General features: G+C 38.4%; 1 long non-coding RNA gene across 1 annotated transcript; it reads left to right on the plus strand.

Moving 5' to 3' along the window:
* Positions 1 to 3,797: 3,797 nt before the first annotated feature.
* On the plus strand, positions 3,798 to 18,086 carry LOC116054855. The gene is made up of 3 exons (XR_004106163.2): positions 3,798 to 3,808; positions 7,214 to 7,221; positions 17,977 to 18,086. It is a non-coding gene; the product is annotated as an uncharacterized LOC116054855 (long non-coding RNA).
* The last annotated feature ends 1,266 nt before the right edge of the window (positions 18,087 to 19,352 follow it).

Genomic DNA, 19,352 nt, shown 5'->3' on the forward strand with positions numbered 1-19,352 from the left:
AACCTGTTATTAAAACATTATCTAATAAGTGTAGTGAACAGGTAGGGAAGGGGCTCTGCTGTAAAGGCTAACGGTGCTCGTTGAGCACACAGACGAAAACAATGTCCTAAATGGAGTAACATTATTGTGTTACCCACCATGCTAACAGCATTGATAACTATGCCAAACGGTGCTGTCACTACTTTTTTAGTAGTGGTAGTAGTGGTAGTGGTTTATTATCAAACTGTATTTTACAGATTGTCAAATTTAATGAGAATACAGCTATTAGAAATGAACGTATGGAGTCAAGCCTGACCTTGTCAGCTGAAGAGCAGCTAACATTAGCATGAAGCTCCAAGCTCCTATAACTCGCGATGCATTTAGGAAACAAGAACGAGCTAATTAAAGTGCCCATATTATGAAAAAATCACTTTTTCTGGGATTTGGGGTGTTATGTTGTGTCTCTGGTGCTTCCACACACATACAAACTTTGAAAAAAATCCACCCATGCTGTTTAGAGTGAGATACAGTTTCTGAATGTGTCCTGCCTTCAGTCTCTGGGTGAGCTGTTCAAAATCGGCACGGCTTGTGATGTCACAAGCCGAAACGAGCAGGCTAACCGCAACCATTAGCTCGTAGCGTTAGCATGCTAACGCTAGCATGCTAACGCTAGCATGCTACCTCGTTCTCAATAGCAAAGCACTGCTACAACACACACAAGTTCACCATAATCTACAAAAGAACTACTTACATGTGCGCCCTCATTTTGAAGTCTCCCAGCTAATCCTGACTTGTAACTGACCAAAGTTGTAGAAACAGCCTTTCTTTTACTGTCTATGGAGCTAGCTAGCTGACATGATCTACATCTGAGCTACTGGGCATGTGCAGTGCAATCAAAGATAGTACAGAAGAAGAAGAAGAAAAGAGGTCTCACTCTGTAGCTAAAACAGAGACCAGGTGAAAAGAGGATCTGCAGCAGTGAGATAGAGCACTGCAGTACAACACAAATATGGTGTTTTTTGAAAATTAAACCATGTAAACCTATTCTGGTACAACCTTAAAATACAATTATGAACCTGAAAATGAGCATAATATGGCTGCTTTAATATAAACAGAAGCATTTAGAGTGATGTCAATTTTTATTTCATGTTTAAACAGTATTTACCATCTTTTTTTTTTTTATTTCCACATGCAGCCCGTCACTCACTCCCTCTCTACTACAGTATCTACCGCTGCTCAGTGCCCTAAGGTCTCACAATGCCTTATGTTGCTTACCCTGACGACTTATTGTTCATCAGACGTGACGTGACAAAGCATTTAGGCTAGTTTTCACAGGCCGTCGGCCAAGGCAAAAAGGGCGTGAATCGCTAACATCATCCAACACATTTTATAAGAAATATACATTCAAATAATTATTTCAGCATTCAATTAGTATTGATTTTTGTTTTAACTATTCAAATTATATTCGACCACCAGAATTGGTTCCAACAGCCCTAATGTGTCAGGGTTTCCGCAGGGTCTTAAAAAGTCGAAGGAAGTCTAAAATTTCAAAATCAAAATGCATGGCTTTAAAAAGTCTTAAATTCGCTGAAGTATTGTGTTCAAGGTCTTGAAAAATGTTTAACAGGTCTTAATTTTTCTACGTTAATGTACTGGTACCTCTGATGCTCATTTAAATGTTCCTGCAGCGCTTTAGAATGTTTTTTTTTTTGTTTTTTTATTCTGTGGTGTTGTAGTTCTTTCTGTCGCTAGTCCAAATATAATTTGCTGTATTACGACTACAAATTAGACCAATATGCAACTTCTTTTGCAGCCAATGAGGAAATCGGGGAATTGTTTCAGACAATGTTTCCGGACTCATTTTTTTTAAAATTTCGTAATATAGGTCTTAAATGTCATTCATAATGGTCTTAAAAAGTCTTAAAGTTGACTTGGTGAAACCTGTAGAAACCCTGCGTGTGCATATGAATGTGGTACAAGTATTCCACTGCTGTATTGTTTCTGGTTTGATAAGGCCAATATTTATAAAAGGGATATAAGATTTCAGGTGTGAAATAAAGAGATCCAAAAATGTTTGGAAAACAAAAAGGCAGAATTAAGATCTAGTACCCATGGCAAAAAAGTACATTGATTAGACCTTACTGAAGCATTTTGTCCAGAACCATTGACACATGTACTCCCATCCACTCAATTTTTTGGAGTTTCTGTCAGTCAACACATGTTGGACAGTAACATTTCAATACGTTAAATGTAACTATAGATTTTATTTTGGTGTGAAGGCTCTGGTTCATAAGTGAGAAATAAATTAAAGCCAAGAAAAAGGGAAAGCTGAGGCGATAAATGCTACTTTCCTATAGGGAACCATGAAGAAATGGAACCAGCAGTTGGATAATTAGGAAATGGCATGACATGCATAAGTAGCAGAAGCAGGAAATGAGCAGTGAGTTTGACGTCCTAAATTAACTGTCCTATTGGTGATGACACTGTGCACACTCAGCAGATCCTGGACGCAGCATTATGAGGTTGAGAAAGGATACATTTTTATTCCGATCCTCTAATGGCTTGAGGCTACCTGAGACCAGGTGTGAGGAGCTACATGGCTCATTTACCTTAGGAAATAGATAGAAATAATTACAGAGGTATACGGCAGATAGACTCGTTGGTGTTTAACTTAAATCTCTCCTTACTGAATGACCTTTTAGCATGGATTCCAAAATATGGATAATGGTTTCTTATCTTTCTGGTGTTGCTATAGTATTTCACTTTTTAAACTGACCTTACTAGATTTGACTTTGATGACACTGTGACTCTCCCCATTGTCTTAGCTACTGCATTCTATAAACAGATAGTGGCTTAAATAGGATTTTCTCCTTGGGTGCTGGAGCAATAATCCACTTTGTTACGTTACCTAACATGACAGGCAAATTTCTCAATTACCCCTAAGTGGTGGGGACTCAACACTTTGCTTAGGTTTGCGTTTCAAATCTGAGCAGACACAAGTCCAAAAGCAACAGCTTTTGGGCTTGTGTCTGCTAGCTATGTCCGCTAGCTCAGTGGTGGCAGTTGAGTTTTATTGTCAAATGTTATTTATTATGTCACACTTTGTCCCACATTTGGTCAAAAAAAAATCTCAACCACTGCCCAGCCATCTGTAATGTCCTGGATTGGTCCCTCAACTCAACCTTACAGTGGATGGTCAGACATGGCACACAACAAAGGAAGAGAAAAACATGTCATCAATCATAAAAGCTTGAGGCCAGGAAGTCAATAGCACCATCACGCCATTCATCTCTTGCTCTTTCCTTCCTTCTATCGTTCGTGCCTCTTTCTGTCCCTGATCCCACCCCTCCCTCCATCCATTTCTCTCGCACACCGATCCTTTTTACCTTGCTGTTTCCCCTCCGTTTTATCCTTCCTCCCTCCATTCATCCATCACTCTCTCACTCCATCCTTTCACTCTAGCCTTAATCCCATTTTCCCCTTATCCACTTCGCCTTCCCTCCATTTTTTCCTTCCGACTTCCAAGCTCCGTCCGTTACAGTTTTGTCCAAATGCTTACTTTTGTTGATTGTTGATTTTGTTGATGATGATTTAAAAAAATGCAAAGACATTTTTTCTTGTTTGTGTGCGTGTAGACTAAATTACTTGCAAGCAGATGTTTCTCTACTGTCATTTCCCAAGGCAATGGTTACAAGTCTGTGTAGCCAATAACAAAGGTAGTTTACATGTAAGAAAATTGTATCCCTGTCAAAATATCAGTTTCAGAACAATGTGAAATTAATAAAAAATGTAAATACTCCAAATTCATCTTTCATTTATGTCAGATTATGTTCGATTATGAAGTGTGTGTGCTTGAAATGTTGAGCTGTTGAAACCGTGACCAAGGCTTTTACCCAGGTCCCTGAAAACATGGTCAAAACAAGGAATGAAATACAATACTGAGAGGAGAGGGTGTAATCCATGTGTAGATAGCAGAGCAGCTACATCTGCAGTTTTAAAAATAATGGCTCTGGGAAAAAGAAATTGTAGTTTTTCAGCTGCAGTTTAATCACATTTTTCACATGATAGGGTAAGTGTTAGGAGGGTGGAGAGAGGAAAATGTCTCAAGGACAAAGGCATGATGCATGCTTTGCAGTATGATGACTGCAGATAGAACCTATCTCCTGGATATCTTTTATTGCTTTTATATTTGCTCCTGTCCTTGGGTTCTTCATAAATTGGAATTTGTTTCCTTGAAGTGCACATAGAAAAATCAGCACATTCAAATGGCAGGAATTATGCTTACCTCTAAAGGCTTTTCAGGTAGACCAAGGCTGCCAATGGATTGCTATGACATTATTTTATATAATATTTTTTTTGTTATTTAGGTAGGTATTTAGAATACTTTTCATTCATCATATTTATGTTAAATTATCTTATTAGAAATTACAAAATCTCTCTAAAAAGGTATCACATACTCTCTCTCTCTCTCTCTCTCTCTCTCTCTCTCTCTCTCTCTCTCTCTCTCTCTCTCTCTCTCTCTCTCTGAAAGGTATCGCATACACTTTTGTATTTTTCTATTCATTAACAGGGTTTATTTAAATGTTCAGGAAGAGTCCAGTGCACCGGTATTGCACTTATTCACAAACTTGAACAAACTGAATGAATAACCAAGCTGAAGGTGCTCTGGCTCACACCAGCTGCCTTACCAGGTTATATGGGAGTGAGCCAATGGCAACGAAACCATGAGGTGCTGTCACTTTCACCGTGACAAGGAGCATGCAGGGACATAATGGTTTGCCCCCACTGTCATATGCAAGCACCAAGCAGACCTCACAGAGGACCGCTCAGGAGGTGTGCAGCTTTGTTGTTTACTCCTTCTGAGACAGCTTGATAAATGGATATCTGAGTGAGTGGATAAAATCTTTTCCCATATAGATTTGTTACCTCAGCCTGTCGTGGCCAGTTCCCAATAGCATATTCCCTACAAATTGTTTCAATAAATAATCTTTCAAATATGTCAGGAGACAATGCATAAAACATGCCTCCCCATACTCAAGGCTGCCCAACAGTATTAGGCAGTATTTGTACAAAGTAAGTACAAAGTGTCTCATGTGCTTTCAATCAACACTGGTGGGTACTGTATATTTAATGTAACTTGTAAACCAATCAGTAAGTCTTGCATGACAAAGAATCATGTATGGAGACCTTAAAATTTCTGTTGTTCTTTGTTGTAGTCTTTGTTATGATACAACAATATGGTATTCATTGAACCCCTGACGTGTACAGATTGAATGGAACATATTGAATTGCTTTCTGTTTCTGTACCTGCTGTAGTTATTTTAATTAGCCACAAGATTATCCACAAATCCATGACACTGTACCAACCCCCACACCAACCCCCACACACCCAAGTGTCCTTGTTATTCCAAAATACACATTATAAAGGAGGACATGGGATTTAGTTTTTGTTTTTTTAACATAAATGTCTGGTATCTTTACATCTGCAGTTGCCACTATTGTTGTGTTTTTTTATAATGCTCAAATATTTAAATAAAGGAATTAATGTATTCTTTTTTTTCCTTTTCTTTTTTTTACACACCATGGTATCGACTTTGGTATCGAGCGAGTATTGTGTACTTTTGGTGGTATCGGTACCGACTACTAGAGTTTTGGTATTGTGACATCCCTAGCACATGTCAGAATAGCATTTAACAAGCAGCATAATTATAAATCTTCTCTCCAAAACTATAGAAATTAGCTCAGCAGGACAACTGCATTCACAGGGGCTGCAACATCAGCTAGTCTCTCATTGCCAGACCTTCCTCAACAGCGCTGCAGAGGAAGGTCTGGCTAGTCTGGTGGAACATGTGTACGTTCAGAAGTTGTTTTAGTGGTGCAACAGAAAACTCAGATTGGACAGATAGTCTAGCTAGCTGTCTGGATTTACCCTGCAGAGATCTGAGGAGCAGTTAACCATAGTCCTCATAAATCCACCAGAGTTTAAAATTCCAACACAAAGAAAGTGGAAGGTAATGGACATCTGGCCGAAAAGAGTACAATCCGGCCGAATTTCCGTCGGCAATGGAACAATCCTGGAAGTGGAACGTCGTGGATATAGACTACATTAGCCACTACACTAAATGACCAAGGTCACCATGGTGTTTCTTTCAATCCTGCTACATCACATCCATCTTTTTGGCTGAAGACCAGAAATTAACTATTGCCACATACTTTGTTAAAATATTACAGCACATTAAGTAGAGAGCTTAGGTTATTTCCTCTCAGGCTGACAAAAACAATTTCCCTCTCAGGTCTTAATGAGGAGTGCAGAGCCTTTCATATTATGGTTCCACATAGCTTATCACGTCTTGGCCTATGTGATATTGATGAGAGGCAAGCAACTGCATTCATGAAATAAAAAGTCAGTGCAACAGAATGCTTAGCAGTTAGCATTTCTTCTGATGATTTAGAGGCTCTATTTACTGGCAAGTGCATGGTTTATAGCTTAATTCATGCTCATAATTCAACAGCAACATCATTAGGCTATATACTTTGTAACACAGCCCATACACAAGGTGAAATAGGAGAGTAAAAGTGAATAAGCGCAAGTGGTCATGGTCAGGACAATGAAAGAAGTGAAAAGAGAGTAAGAGTGTTACAGGAAAGAACGGGATGGTGAGAAACAATACAACAGATTTCTCATTTTACAGCTAAATGGTACACTACAATATGTTTGTGAAAACATTTGAGGCGAGCAATGGGCAATGCAGTAACAGAATCTTGATTCATATTTGATCAGTGCTGCCTAGTTTGACAGTTAGATTGGATTTCATGATCAGTCATTGACACTGCATTAGAGACTCCTCGGCTCTGATTGGTTGTTTTCCTTATGCCATTATGAGCACCAGGAGGAAGCAGAGGAACGTGATTTTTTTTTTTCACAGATTATCTGTCTCATGTAGTATCGTCAGGATATAGTGGCAGTTTGAGCAAATATGACATAGTTATTTATGAAAGTTACCAACTAAACATTTAGTGAGCTTTCTTTTACCTACAGTAAGTAATTAAGGTCTCATTCAATTATATTTGCATGTCCCTAAATGTAACAATAATTTTACTACTGGAAAACTGTGGATGAGCAATTGTCTGTTTAAAGCACACAGTTATGAATAGGGATGTCACGAGAACCGGTACTTCGGTACTAAGTCGGTACCAAAGTTCTTAAAACGTGACAGTACTCGTTTTTCTACAGTACTGTAGGTACCGAGAGATGCAATTCTTCCGGACCTGACAGGAGCAGTATACACCTACAAGTGTTCTAGTCTGCCACTAAATGCTGGGGAAGAAGAAGAAAGCTGACCGGCACAGAAAAACGGAGCACTTTATCTCCGTGCACGTTGCTCACTGACGGCTTTACCCGACCGCAGTCATCCTCTGGCTTTACCGTAACATTACATCCACAACAACGGCTTTCACGACTTCACCTGGAGCTCCCAAACAGAAAGTAAATCTATTTCTCTCTGCTGTTGTCAGTCACAGCCTATTGTTAGCTACAATAGCTGACATTAGCTAACATTAGCACTTGTTTTAGCGGTCCTCCATAACATCAGTTAAGTTAACTTTAGTCTCGCTTTGCCAGACCATCCACATGCTGCAGAGCGGAGTAGGGTCTTGGGAGTCCACATAGCATTCCAGGATGGGAGAAAAACGTGCTCTGGTTTATTGCCATTTCTTTAAACCAATTGCAATCGTCTTAGGCGGCGCCAAGCTCCATATGGAGCTGTGGCAAAATAGCCTGTGGAAGCCTTGTTTTGGTTGAACGTGTACGTTCAAAAGTTGTTTTAGTCGTGCAACAGAAAACTCAGATTGGACAGATAGTCTAGCTAGCTGTCTGAATTTACAGTGTTAACTTTAACCACCCTGGTTCTGATAAACAACAACGGCAGAGAGAAACGGACATAACTAAACGTGCTTGCTGTCTGGGAGGTCCAGGTGAACTGGAATACGGTACCGTACGCTGGCTGTGTGGTGATGCCAGGCTTCAAAGCAGCAGGCTGTGGGTCCAGAACACCAAAACAGTAACAGAAAATTGAGAGAAAAAAGAACCAATACTGAAAATGTGATGGTGGTATCAAATTGGATATCAAGAATGATGAAATGTGGTATGGTATTGTAATCGATTACTTTTTTTTCTTCTTTTTTTTTTTTACACCCCACGGAATCAACTTTGGTATTGTGTACTTTTGGTGTTATCTGTACAGACTACTAGATTTTTGGTATCGTGACATCCTGTTGGGACCACAGCAGTAAGTTTTAAATACGTTTAAACTGATCTATGAGTGACAAATGAACACATGGAGCCACAGACAAAGAGATCTGGGCCTACACGTAAAATTCCAAGCCCTGAGCCCCCTCTGGAACAAAGGAAAGCACATGGGCTTCTCCAACAAAGGGGTGAATTCTCCATTTTACTGTAGCAGCCCAAAATCACATTTACATGTCACTCACAAAATGGCTGAAAGTTTGCACCTTCAAGAACTCTGAGTCTTCCCATTGGCTGGAGAAACCTGAACGCGCCAGGGGGCGTGGTCAGGGGACCTGAGCTATAAATAGCCTGAGCACCCAAAAACACGTCTTGTCCCGGTGACTTCGGTCGCTACAGGTGATGCGTAGACGTTTGGTAAATTGCTTCATTTTCTGGACAAAAGTGGAGTTGGTGCTTTGGAAGCATTTTGGATCCTGTAAAACACGCACCTCGTGTTTTCAAAACTGCAGAAGAGAAAACGTTTCTCTACCAGAGAATCGGATAACAGTGGACGCTGCTTTTCTTTTTCTCTCGTCGAGTCGACTAGCTCTTCTCTCCTGCTGCTTTTGGGAGGGAAAGCTTTCCTCCATGTTCCGCTGATGAGCAGAACCGGACACGGTTTTACCTTGGGAACCGATGGACAAAACCGAACGGGCAACATGCAGTTAGGCTTAGTGTTCTGGGCAGAGATTTAGAACATAGTATGTTTTATTAATGAGTGAAGGCTAATGTTGCCATTGTTTTGCCATTGTGTTGATTAATAATAAGTGCTAGGCTACTGATGCACGTCGTGATTATTAATCTGATGATCAGACCGCCGCGTCCAAGTTTTCTGTGGATGTATCTTTGATCAGGGTACTTGTTGATATGTTGTGTTGAATATAGAGGTCTACCGATATGGGTTTTCTCTGGCCGATGCCGATGCCGATCTTTAGAAATCAGGGTCAGCCGATGGCCGATTAATGCTGTCGATTTATTTTGGCCGATATTTGGCCGATATGTGCTTGTTTTTAAACCTCTATTTGAAAGATAAAATGTAATACTAATATACACAGAATTTCTCAACAAAAACATTTATTGAAATGTATAATATAAAAACATACTGTATATTGTATAAATAATGTATGAAAAATATATTAATAGAAACAGGTAAGAAGAAAATAAACTTTGTCAAATAAACTTTTAAATGAAAAAAAATAGTTTAGTGCACTTAGCATTTATTAAACTTCTGAGAATACAAATCTGCAAGCTTCACAGAAAGTGACATTATTAATCTCAACAATATTACCTCCTAACTCCTGTTGAATCACATAAGACTAGGGCTATCTAAAGTCAGTTCTTCTTCACCTTGTTTGTTAGATCATTGTTCATTTGTTGAAGTGTTTTATCTGTGTTTTGGGGACCCTACTGTTACATGTCCTCTTGCACTCATTAGATCTTATCTGAGCAGATTTTTGTCATTCAAACAACTCTTAGTTGTAATTTAAAACTCGTCCAGCCAATTTAATAAAATTAAGGGTTTTATTCGTGCTCAAGTCCATAGATGCAGTTAATGGATAGCCTACAGGAACGGAGAACTGAAGGCTCTGTTAGCAACGATTAGCTCCGTTAGCGGTTAGCTCCGTTAGCGGTTAGCTAGCTCCAGTTAGCTCCGTTATAGGAGTGGATGAGACTGCCACGGACAGGGGTAACAACCAGACTCTGATAAATGACATTCGGGGAGCTTCCACAGTGGTGTGGCCACGGTGTTTTGTACGGTTTTATTAGTACAGTTAATCCCAAGGCAAGAACACCAGCAACATGCTACTACTAACGGTAGCGTCTGAGCCTGAAGTGGCTGCGCGAGACACACAGCAAGACTTCACAAGGGGAGGGGCTGGAGGCAGCTGGTCTGGGTACGCTGTAAAAAATGTCGCCTATTCATGTTTTTAACACTAGGCTGCCCGCAGATGCGCCTGCCTATTAATCGGCTTGATATACTGGGATATTGGCCGATGCCGATTATGTAAAAAAAAAAATGCCAAAAATCGGCCGATTAATCGGCCGGCCGATAAATCGGTCGACCTCTAGTTGAATATGTAGCTTGTGTGAACTGAAAATGCTACATTGCTTCTCCCACTGCGGAGGAGTTTAGTTACTGGTCAGCGAGAGAATAATCTCATAGGTTTTGATGATTGAAGAATTGTTGATTGGCCATTGATAATTTGGAAGTTAAATAAGTTCTACTATACTTTAAATAGCAGTTGTTGTGATTATTTGTGTATCTATTGTAATAACAAGCTGGTTAAACAGGTCTGTGCTTGGATTCACCCTTCTTTTGTTCCTTCAAAGATACCAGATAAATTTATCAAATTAATTCAGATCTGTATTTTAAAGGGAACCCCACCAATGAGACTATTTCACAGCTCAATTATTTGACCCCTGCTTCCAGGGTGGTGCCCCGTTTTGATTGTTTAATTTGGTAAAGTTATGAATACACATATTCATAACTTTATTAATATTGATAAAACATCTTTGATAATTTGCCAATAATTGAATCTGTACCCATACCTATTCCCAACAATCCCTAGTTATGAACAGCCATACTTTTGCTCCTACACATTGTAGGACACACGTTTTTGATCACAGCCACAAGTCTTCCCTTTAAGTCTATAAAAATGCAATTCTTCATCCAATACTTTTACCTGCCCTGCTGGAACTAAGTGGGAGACACTTAAAACCAAAATACCATGTGTTCTGTTAAAAAACTCCAGGAGAATTAGTGGAACAATAAGTCTTGAGGGAGTTGAATTAGTGTATGTAGCAATGAGAGAGAACTTAAAATTGTTTTAGTTATAACATTTGCACTGAAAAGTGTAAACTGTGTGTGTGTCCTAAGGATCTTCAACACTCCTGTTGATTTCATTGCATGGGACGCTGCACAGAATAATGAATCTGAACCAATCGGTGTGATGTTCATAAGAATGGAGACATTTTTATGCGGTTATTTTGTGACAACCTAGTGGTTTTTAAAGATTTAATTAAGGTGACCACTGTGGAACTAGCATGCGATATGTGCGGCACTGAAATTAGAGGCTGCAGATGGAGCTTACCTGCTGACTTCAGATGGCTGGAAAGAGAGTTAATCAGCTGAAAGGACAGACCTTCATACATGCAAGCTGTTGTGGATGATATATGCTGTAAGAATCACATAATCTATTCTCTGCCTTTATTGCCATAATCAAATTAAAACTATTCTAGTATTGGCATTTAGATGTCTGCTGGTTAAAGTATGCATAATGACTGTAAGACAGGCAAACAAAACATACAGTTTTTTAACAGGTGTATATTGGTTTGCTTCCACTAATTATAATGATGAAAATATCACAGAACAAGGATAAAAGAGGTCAGTCTTGACACCGACTAAATTCATTATTTAAACCTCTCAGACCAGTAGCAACCATGAGTTACTTTATTTATTTATTTACTCTTTAATGAGACACCATTTACCTATGAGGCAATGTTTCTATCCATTCTGCTCTTTTTTTTTCACCATTCCTGGCACTGCAATAACACAATTTTCAGGAACATCACCATCAGATGTCATGGCTGTCCTCAGGAGAAAGTGTAGCAGTGCGAGCTATTCAAAGACAGGTCAGGAAAATGGTCAAGATTCCCAGAAGGCAGTTGCATATGACAACAACCAGTTGACAGACGGAGAGGGACCAATAACTTAAACCAAGACTGATGTGACAGGGGCCGCCATTAAGGCGCTGGCCAGCTGACAGACTGTGTCATACAGACAGACGGACACAGGCACACAGAAGAGAGTGGCAGACACACAGAGAGGCACCAGACAGAAGGACAAGAGGTCTGATAGATAGAATGACAGACAGCTGTATTTGCAATTTATGTGTACAACTTTTAAAATAATATGGACTGTCTAAAAGTGATGCACCAGACAATAAGAAAAAAATATTTTGAATGATGCTACCATAAAAATATGTGTGAAAATATTTCACTCAGTATATGCATCATAGCTGTTGGGACAAGCAGAATGTCTTTTCTGTTGTCATCATGCAATTTACGTTATGTTTTGACTTTAAGGTTTCTGACATGTCCCTAGTGTTTGTGCTTGTATTGTACAATATATATTACCACAACCACCCAAGTCACAGAGTATGAACAGGGTGTTTGCCTCAGGAATATTTAATTAAAAAAAGTGTCTCTTCTCAGTGCTGCATAACCCTCTAGAGTGTTACAACATTAAATTTGTTAAAACTTATATAAATTGTTGCTGTTGTTTTTTTGATAAAAGACTTCAGAGGTTTCTTGGAGCGTTTTCCTTGGGTTGGGAACGGAATGTTTTTCTATGATATTGGCAAAAACATATAACCTTGATTTGATATTGTATTTTACTGTAATTTGTGCCTCATAAAAGATACTTCAAGTACATTTCAGCATTACGTAAAGCAGCCATAATCAATATTTTTTTGATATTCACAATGGATCACATATATATAAAAGCGGTCGATTGTAGTGACGAACCCACAGAGAATTATCACCCAACTGCAGTTCCAGAACTCCGCGGAGCATTTCAGCACCTTTCAGCTCAAGATTTCACAATGCCTTGTGTTGCGCACTCCTGCTAACTTATGGTTCATTAGAAGTGACGTGACAAAAGCATTTTGTTTTCACATGTGGGAAGGTATGTAACATTAGCCAACACATTTATAAAAAGTACACATTTGAAAAATAATGTCAGCATTCGATTAGTATTGATTTTTCTTTTACTATTCAAATTATATTTGACTTCCTGAATTTGTTCTAGCCCAGTATGCTACTTTCTCAACACCAAAGGGCAGCTAGAGAGTGAGATATTTCCCTCATGAGGTGGTGGAGTCTAAAAGAAGAGTGAATATAACATTACTAGATAGACTTACATTTATCAGGTGGCAAAAAACTTGACTCCAAATTAATGCAAATGTTGTGGTGTAACTGTTGGACGCATAAATAGGGAACTGTTTGCTAACACGTTAGCTGTATCAACTTAAAAAGCTGATATGTCACTTTTGTGTTTACAGCTTGTTTCCGCTACCCCCAAGTGGCCAAAAAAAATGTATAGGATTTTAAAATTTCTGAAGTTGGTTACTGCCACTTGATAATGGCAGTAAAGTCTGTTTATCACTAGAACTCTGAAAATGACACATTGTCTGTATTTTTACACAATGAAATCAAGCAGTCCAGTCAGTAGTATCACACGTTTGTATGTGGCACATTTTACCGATTTAACAGCAGCTGAATCAAAGAAAATGTAGTCCTCCACACAACCTCAACAGTTCTGCCATCATGTTTCCATTACAACTTTCCGAATGTTCCTTTTTTCAAATAGTGATCGTCTGGACTGTAACACAATGTAAACAATTTGGAGAAGAACATACATTGTATATGAACTGTGGCTTCAAAAAATATATATAGTTTAAAAACTGTGTGAACCGAAAGTATACTTCATTTACTTTATACTTATACACTTTTCATAGCTGCTGGTCAGTATGCTACACAGTGAAACAGCATATTGGGTAAAAGTTGTGACACTATGAAGAAGTTAGTTTGTTCTCTTCCTATTATTATGGAATCAAAATGGCAAGCTGTCACTTATGTGAATGGATAATGGCAGTAAGTGTATGACATGGTGATAAGGGTTGTTGCTTTGATGCCAGCAGTGAGAGGCAAACAAATATGGTTGGTGTAGACTGAAAGCTTCATCAAAAGAATTTAGCAAAAATCAAGTAAACAGCCCTCAACTAAAATGTATTTTTTCCCCACATTATTTATAGATGTACCTTGTGTGGTATTTGGCTTTTCTCAAAATAACAGATGTGAAATAACAATGAAACTGACAGCAGTGTTTTGCTGTATGAATTTGACGTGTGCTTGTTGTGCTGTGTTGATTCCTCTGGTCTATCGAGCATCATAGCATACTTGGCATCACTGAACATTGCGATAAAAAGTACATATTTAAGAGATGACAGCCAACTCTCAAAGAAGGCATTACTTCTTAACTTCAATTAGTATGGAGAAGTCCAGAGCAGCACAATAAATGGATGCATGGTGGTATATATCAAAAAGCTTCGGATTTAAAGAAGCTTTTTTTTAACCTGCTGGAATTCTAATCACCAATTCCTTTGTGTGACCTTGAGTTTCACTTTCTGGTACCCTGAGTAGAGCATATCAAAGAAACTTCAAGTGCCACATCTGGCCCTCCAGAAAAAGATGAAAACGTGGTGCAACCTTGGGCATTACTCTTAGAAGTAGTAATCCCCTGTGGTTTAAGGTACCTCAAGTTTTGAGAGACTAAATGAGAAGGAGATGAAATAATCTATCTCACAGCAATCAGTTATCAGCCACTATTTTTTCTACTTTCTCATCTACATACTTTTTCACTGCAGATTAGAATTTAGTTTTGTCTGCAGAATACCATGCCTGTATAGATCCTATACTTGCATAAGAAACAAGCACTGGTTTGACTAGTTGCAATATTTTGTGTTATGATTAGGGCTGTCAAAATAACGCGTTCATTTCGATTAATTAATCTGAGAAAAACGCGTTAAAAAAAACCCGCAGATTAATCCATTCCATATTGAACTTTGACCCAGAGCCGTTCTAGCCACCATTTGACTGTAAAATGAAGGAGGGAGACGAGAATGTGGTGCCTGGATCATTAATTGGAACATTTATTTATAAAAATCTTCCTGAATACGGTTGGGTACCGAAATCCGGTGCTAATACGGCACAGGTGCCTTCACGACCTGTATCTACCGGACCGAATAGCAACGTGGATTTCGGCGCCTCACTTCGGTGCCACTGATATGTCTGTGCTTCTCTCGGATGTTCTGAAACAGACGTTACAGGCAACAGAAACATCGCTGCACGTGATGCTAGTTAACACTATACTCAACAGCAGCTAACGTTAGCCTACCGCTAGCTAGTAGCTGGATTAAACATGATGCTGACACAATGCTGACAGCTAACGCTAAACGGTGTAAAGTGTGACTGTATTTTACAGTAGAGGATTCAACACCGGGATGTAACAGTCTGCAGCTGCCGTTGTCAGTAAAACACAGACGGTGCGTTCAATGAAACTGGTAACCTACAGTCTCGTGGTGCATTCAAAGTTGTTGTTAAATGCCCTTTTCCTATCTGGTGGTTGTTTTTCTCATTCAACAGCAATTTACTAGTGAAATAAATTATTGTTATAGTTATTACATTATTATTAAATCATTTAATTTTGACCATAGCAATAAACAATTATGGCCTAGCAATAAACAAGCTGTTCTTTAATGTTGCCGACTGTTGTTTAGTGCCCTTCTTTTTTTTTTTTCTTTCTTTTTTTTTACTTTCTTAAAAAGTATCGGTTAAGGCACCGGACAAAAATTATGTATGCGATTAATTAATCACAGAGTATGTAATTAATTAGATTATTTTTTTTAATTGATTGACAGCCCTAGTTATGATGGAATGGGAGGCGTTGCTTTTACCTGAGCATATGGGAACACAACAAAAATAGTCTTCTCTGAACACATGGAAATGGTTTTCTTTCTGAAATAAAACCAAATCACCTAAAAGCCTTACTCTGAAAATGTGAATAAATTATTCACCACACAAAGTCCTTTGGGTCGAAAACCTTAATCGCAGGATTTGGCCCTTTCTCATTTTCCTCACTTTAGGAGATAGCTGTTCATGTCCAGGATCCAGAATCCCCATAATTAAATGATCTTGATTTAAGGCAACACATTACATGCTGGGAACTGGTTAATGTTTGCCAGTGTTATCATCATGTAAGGGTCATCCCCTCCTCCCTGGTGATTGTGTAAGAGTTAATGATTTCCCAGGGGACCATATCAATCCATGCTATATTCAAATGTCACTTCAATTTATCCATTAAATTAAAGAGCTTGTGATTGCAAGGTATGCTATTAGACGTTCACATATTTTCCCCATACTAATTCATATTTTGGATATTATTTTTTGAATTTCAGTGGTAAAATTGCATATCTGTCATTGCCTTGATTTTCACACTTCATTTGGATTTTTTTTTATAGGTATTACTAATTCAGAGATTCCTGGTTTCTAAGTCAAATATACATTTCTATATAAACTGAACTACAACTTGTTCTGAGTGAGTAACTTTTTAAAGTGTCTTAAGTTTGTTGTTGTTCTATGTTGTAGAATTGATGGGTTTTTGGTCGTGCCTCCACTGCATCACTTGAGTGACAAGCTAACAGGTGACTTTAGGCAGTTGCATTTCTAAAAGGAAGCCTTACCTTTCTCCACAATTTGTCCATCTAGGGTGTTGATTCGCAAATGCTTCCACACATCACTTCTCAGACAGTTTGGTGTCCTGATTATCCTTTAACCATGACTTGTGTTGTCTCCATTAGCCTTGCCTGTTGTGATTATAGTGAACAATTAGAACAACAGAACAATTCTACACCCACATATTGTAGATATATTCAGTTATTTTGTCTGATTGTATCTCTCCTCAGAATTGTGTGGGAGTTACCAGTTGAAACATGCTTGACGTATACCTGACTCATTTTTGTCACACCTCTTAAGGCCTAACAACTTAACCCCTTTATTTTGAGGAAGTTTGTGATCCGTGTTACTTGGTAAGTTTATCAGCTAATGATCAAACAGTGGCAGAATGTCAGAACGCTCCTTAGAGGGAATATAAAGCTACGCTCTCATCAGTAGTTCTATATGACTTTGATGAGTTCCCCGCCTATTTCAACACCCCTAACCCCACCCTCAACTTCTCCTATTACCTCCTCTTGTTCTCCTAAACATATGAATACACTTAGAATTTAAATAAAGATGGGAGGCATTAAACAGAAAGCTGTTTTATTATTTAATCAGACAGCTAAACATTTATCAAAATGACACTGAGACAAAGCCGATTACACAGAGGAGGGAGGGGGGATTGTGATCAACTACATGAAGGTCCAGAAGAGATAGGAGAATAACAAAGAGAGAATTGAATTGGTTTCAATGAAGAAATTGAATTGAGAGCGCAAACACATCAGATAGGCCATACAGAGGCATACAATTACAGAGAAAGACTGAAGTAAGATTAAATGAAAGAGAGAAAAATAGGCAGCAAGAAAGAAAAAACGGAATACAAATGAGACAATAGGTGAAGAGGAGGTGCATATGAGTGTGATAAGAAGAAGAAATGTGTTTTAATAATTGCAAAATTAGACAGTTCAGACAGACTGATGATAATCCAAATGAAACATCCTTTTAAGGTAATAGGACAGGAGGGTTTCAAAATATGATTTACCAAATATGAAAGGAATTTTTGTGAACACAGGATATATTGCAAGTTGAATGAAGGGGTAACGGTTTATTACACAGCATCTTTATAATGATGTGTCAGCTTTTGGATCTTTTAGATCAATCAGCGCAGTCTAATTTGCTGATACTCTGTTTATTATTGATAGTGCCACATTAAAACGATAAATGGCTGGACAGAAAAAGTAATCTGATCTTGCCTCAACAACTAAACTGGCTACAAGAACCACAAAAAGCACTGAATTCAATAGACCTATGACTAAAATGATGATGAGAGAATTAGCAATTCTGGATTTGGGAGCATAACTGAGAAAATAACAATATACAATATGTGCCTACAAAGCAATCTAAACCTAGAGAAACAAAGTTTGTAAAAATAGCAGCAAACAAATATTTGCTAAGTAAAGATGTATTGTAGTAATGGCGTCCTGAACAGAGAATAAAGTCACACTTCCTCTGTGTGTTGCAATCCAAGCATCTCTGTTCTTTGTTTTATTTTGTTCGCATGCATGTTAGTGCATGTGGCTGTGAAAAAATTTAGATATTTTACATATTGGGGAACGGTCTGTGAGAGCCATGTGAATCCCAGCCTGCTGTATTTTCAGTACAGCCTCTTTGAGCACCTTCATTAAATAAATCAGAAATGAAGGAAGACAGTTTTTTTCTTTTAAAAGACACTATATTATGCATAAAATATTTGGTCATTGGAACAAGGAGGATGAATTTCTACATAGGCAATCACATTAAAAAAAACACATGTTGGATTTGATGAAATACCTGTCAAGTTACTATAATTTCTCAGAGCTGCAGACCATCACACCAGAACATTTGAATGGTCACACAAATGGAACCCTCTAGAGAGTTTAACCCTGTTTCACCGAGCGGGTCGTATACGACCCAAAACAGCACCTCTGATTCATAACTTAATAACTTTATAATAATAACTAGTAGAAACATAACGTCTTTTGGAGCTGAAAGCTAACAGTTGCCCCGTTCTGCTGATGTCTTTGGTGTCTTCGTAGCCCTTACGGAAGGTTTTGTATCCAGCCTGGAAGTCCAGAGTTTTTGGAGGTCTTTGTGCAATTAATCCATACTGTTACATCCAAGATTGATACACTTTATGGCCATAATTTATGATTTTTCGGCCGTTTATCTTCGCCGATTGCCGCTAGCTCTGAAGCTAACCATCCATCTTTGTTTCCCATGATGCTTTGGGAGCTACTTGTTTTTGTCCTGTAAACCAATGGAAGACAGGTCCGTCACACATTACGCCTTATATGGGCATCCGAGGGAGAACAAAGATAGTTTATTGTGAGGAGAGATCACTCAAAGTCAGAATAGGTGATGTGACCAAATATCGTCTATTACCGTTCGAAACCATTCTACAGAGAAGAATAGCATAACTGTTTTGAGTTTTGGCATACATTTAGGCCTTTTTTGAAGAAATGTCAATAGTTTGTCCTTTATATGAGTTATAATGTTCATTATGTTTATTTTTGCACTGGATGACTCCAAATATATACACTAGGAGAACTGTTTTAGACAACACATATGTTTGTGTAGAGTTGCTGTTGTGTGTGATATCAATAAATATGACATTATTATTTTCAGTATTGGCATAAGTGAATGTCATGAGGGCAAAAGCGTTGAAAAAATGTAGATATTTTGTCCACTGTATAAGTTAGGGCTGAAACGATTCCTTGGGTAACTCGAATAATTCGTTTACTAAAAATCCTCGATTGCAAAATGATTTGCC

The sequence above is a fragment of the Sander lucioperca genome, chromosome 14, assembly GCF_008315115.2.
Source record: "Sander lucioperca isolate FBNREF2018 chromosome 14, SLUC_FBN_1.2, whole genome shotgun sequence".
Taxonomy (NCBI): domain Eukaryota; kingdom Metazoa; phylum Chordata; class Actinopteri; order Perciformes; family Percidae; genus Sander; species Sander lucioperca.